A 4,273-nucleotide genomic window follows, 5' to 3' on the forward strand; every position below is an offset into this window, starting at 1 on the left:
GCCCTCGGGGAAGCTGGAGGGATGGCAGCAGGACTGCTGCTTCATCTGCTCCTTATTAATAACTTGTTTGGTACCGGTACGCAACTGGTGTGTGTGATTAGGGCTCCAGTGGAATCTGTTTCTCCGCAGCCGGCTAGGACCGTGGGTGCACTCCGTGATTTAGCAGCTGCCTCTAGTTTGTGCCCAAAGATCAAAGAACTTTGATCTTTGAATCCCAATCCTATTCACCCACCGCTGTTCAGCCGGGGGAGACACGAATCTTCCCATTCTCCCCGCTGCTGGGATGAGGCGGTGGGGTTCAGAATAATGGTGTCTGTAGACCACGGCCTTGAGCCAGTTCTTTAACGTAAAGGGAGCTCGTGTGGAAATAATGCAAATTTCGGAACTTGCCTGGCAGGGCGTGGAGATGCCTGAGCACTTGTTTTAAAGGTGTTTACCTCCCAAATCCAAAACAGAGTTCTCTTGTCTGGTATTTAAACTACCCGTGGGTTTTAAATGACGTTTTCCATGCCCACTCTAACCCGACCGAGCTCTTAACTCTTCCTCTCGGAGTAGTAGCCTGGGCGACCCACGTTCCTCTTCGCACCGTGCTCTCCCCCTCCCGAGCTCTCTCCTAGAAGGTTATTTGCAGCCTCTCTGGCGTGTCGGGACAGCGGCCCTACTGGGGTAGGAATGTAGCTGCTCTTCCCACCGCATGGGCCCCTTAAAGGGACAGCTATGCTTTTTGGGGGCTTTTCCCCTTCGGGCTGCAAGGGAAGAGGATGGAACTTTCCTCTCGGCCCCCTGGAGGAAGTTTTGAAAAAGATCAAGGGAAATGGCACGGCACTGAAAAAAAAAAAGGGCCAAAACGGATACCAACAAAGCCAGAGAGGAGATTGTCGCCTTCTGCCCTAGGGAAAGGGGAGCTGGAAGGTTCCGGGCTGAGACTGGCCAAGAGGATTTTATCGCTCCAGAGCTGTCAAAATTGCCTAACACTACATCTGCATTGAGAACGGGGGTAGAAAATTATGTATATTTTATGCTTCACAGAAGAAGGTTGGGAGGGTTCTGGGTAACTATTTGGGTTCTTTTTAAGGACAAAATATTTAATGGAAACTTCTAAGCATGGGAGGCTTTCTGTGCATGTGAATAAGGACACTCCATGGCACCAAGATCTAAACTTCGCCTGGCCTGATACTGAGCCATCCTCAGAGGCTTGGAGGGGACAGATTCATGGTTCGTCAACCAGTGAGACTGAGCAGTCGCTCAACCAAAAATATCACAAGGATCCCGCACTATGTTCCAGGGGCTCAGGGAGAAGACAGTGTGTCATAGTAGATCAGTTAGGCAGATCTGACCTCCGCTAGGAATGAATTCAAGACAATAAGATATAAGGTGCTTATTTGGATGCTGCTAGTACTTGGGGCTTTTCCTAGAGCCTGTGGGATTGGCCTGAGCCTATATAATACTCCAACCTTAAAGATTTTGGAAGGGAACTTGATTGCTGGTAATAGCCCTGGGTATCTGCCTATTGAGGGTTGACGTGAGGCCTTAGACAAATCCACCACCATTTGAAGAGTGGAAACCCTGTTTGTCTTGGAGATCTCTTCCAGGTAAGCTTTGGTAGATAGAGGGTTATATCTGACGATGAGTGCAAATGAGTGGAGCTGAGACTGGTTTCTTTTCCATCTGGTGGTGTCATGGTGCTTGGTTGACCTTGTCCCTGATCTTACTGGACTTGTGAAAGATGCTTGGCTTGTCACTGACTATGGATTTCCTCTTCTGTCCCCTGTTGCATATCAGATAACATCTTTGGGACTGGCACATGGTATTAAGAATGACAGGTGCAAGGGAACTGAGTATGACCATGTCTGATACAGAGCACGTTGGGCATGTCCATTTTCTGGGCCAGCAGAGAACACAGGAAATCACAGAGGACAGGATATTTTACACGTCTTTCTCATTCTTTCTACGGATTGACTGCTAATCTTGATCCCTAAGAAGAAGGAAAATGGGAGAGACTGGCTATGTTGCTTCTCCTTTGAAGAGAAGATTCATCCTATGGGCTTCCAAAATAGGAACAGAATTTTGGAGACTACTTTAAAAAGTAGTCTTGTCTTTTTTTGTGATTGGACACATCTCATAATTTCGAGACAGTTCCATGCCCATGGCCGACTAGGTCTGTTAGCCTGTTCCAGCCACAGTCTCTACATTCCTTGACGCAGTTTAGCCATGAGTTTTGTCACAGTTGCCTGGACATGGGGCATCTGGCCCCAGACTGTGTCTGGATTACCATCTCAGCTTCAGCATTGGAAGACCTTTTCCCCTTCTCAGCCTGGTGGGATTCAATAACCCAGGAAAGCCTTCCTGCCAACTGGTTGGCTGGCAGAGCCAGGCTTTGGCCCTATAAATAGCTCTGATGAATGCCTGTACTTGCCGCTCTCCTTCCAGCTTCGAGCTGACAGGGTCAGTTCCTTCTCCCCAGGAGCATTCCCTAAACTGGGCTCTGCACCCATTCATTTGTTCATTCATTCCCCAGACACACATTTGTCAAGTGCTAATCTAATCACTGCATACATAGCTCTGTGATCAAGAAGCAGAGGCAGGCCTGGGTTTGAATCTTGGCTTCGCCACATCTTTGTGACCCTGTACAAAACACTTTATCACCCTGAACTTCGGGGTTTATATCTGTAAGTGGGGGGAGGGGGTGGAGTAGTAATAAATTATCATGTGAGGATATTGTAAAAATTAAATGAAATAATAGTATGTTCAAACCATTCGGCACAGAATCTAACATCTACTCTGTTACCACAGGTCTGGGTAAATGTTAGTTGCTTGTTAGCATGCTTGCAGAAGTGGATTAGAGACGGTTCTTGCCTTTGGACTATGGGAACCAGACAACCGTAGTTATACTACAGTGTCATGTGCTAAAATGGAGGCTCAGCCCTTCATTTCAGCTGGTTTTTTGCTTTCTTTTTTTAAAGATCTTGCCCTTTCTTTTCCCCCTTGAAAACCTAATGAAACCTAAGCATATTTCCCTCCTGTCCACACTTCAAAAAAGAGATTAAGCGATACCATGAGTCTAGGGGGCCCACTCTGCCTTAGTTCTCCTGGGAGAGGGCCTGGGATGTGGGGCTTTCCTCTGAGAGCTTCCCTGTTAAAAGCCCTGTGGTCAGGGATGCAGCCAGGCATCTCACCCTAAGGTTGCTGTGACCCGGGGTGAGAGGTGCTGGCTGAGGTCTCTTGTAGCTGGAACAGTTTAGAATTCCAAGCTCTCCCTCCCACTGGCCTGGGAAAGGAGTCAGGCCCCCGAGCTCATAAGATAGTAATTGCCCCAATTTGGGGGCCGGGCGTTGGGGAGCTGCCTTCCTTCATGACTACTGTCTTCAATCAGGAATCCTGTCAGCGTGCAAGGATAATTGATTCAGGTCTCAAGCCCACAACTCGCTCCTCCCTCCCCCTGCCCAGCCCCCAGCTTCTCCACCCCCAAGTTTGACCCCTGTTGTCTCTTTGTTTCTTCTGTTAAAGTTGGTGCCAGAGATGTGATGGTTTTGGGGACTGCGGAAAGTTGACCATAACCGAGAGAAGCCATTCAAAAGAGCTGATTCTCTAGCTTCCCTGGCTGTCGTTTGACTCCATTTTCTGTTCTGCATTTTTGATTTAGCAAGAAACAAACATCCTTGGTGCCCTTGGGCACCTCTTACGCCCTTCTGAGCAAACTTTATTCTTTCACGGCACGTAGGCATTCTCATCCTTGCTCACAGCTGAGTGGATTGCCTGCAAGCTTCCCTAATGCTCTGCTCCCCTGCCCATTCAGGTTAGAGTGAGAAGGGGAAGGGCGCTGCCTGAGCCCCAGCTGGGAAAAGCCTTGCTGGGGACTCGGGACTCGCTGCAAGCCCGGACATGGCCTACAGGAGCTCCCCCCTCACCTCTGTGCTGAGCCAGGGAGGATCGGAGTTGCGAGCAAAGCCGGAAACAAAAGACTGGGAGCAAACCTCCCATCTGGCTGAGAGGCAGCACAAAGGTGCTGCTGCATAATTTATCACCGGAGGTTTTCTGGGGCCTGGAAGCTCCTAGCTCCAGGCAGCACCTTTTTGGAGGAGAGAGTCCCTCCCCCTGTCCCATCTGGGTGTAGGGCCAGGCAGGTACAGATTAGGGTATTGGGAGAAACACCTGATTAGCACGTGAAATAAAGAAGCTTTGAGGTTGGAAGCACCTCCAGTGATCTCTCCTCGCTCTGCAGCTCCACTTCCTGCCTGGCCTGCAGGGCAGGGGTGGGGGAGAAATGCTCCAA

The sequence above is a fragment of the Neophocaena asiaeorientalis genome, unplaced genomic scaffold (assembly GCF_003031525.2).
Source record: "Neophocaena asiaeorientalis asiaeorientalis breed wild unplaced genomic scaffold, Neophocaena_asiaeorientalis_V1.1 scaffold43, whole genome shotgun sequence".
Classification (NCBI taxonomy): domain Eukaryota; kingdom Metazoa; phylum Chordata; class Mammalia; order Artiodactyla; family Phocoenidae; genus Neophocaena; species Neophocaena asiaeorientalis.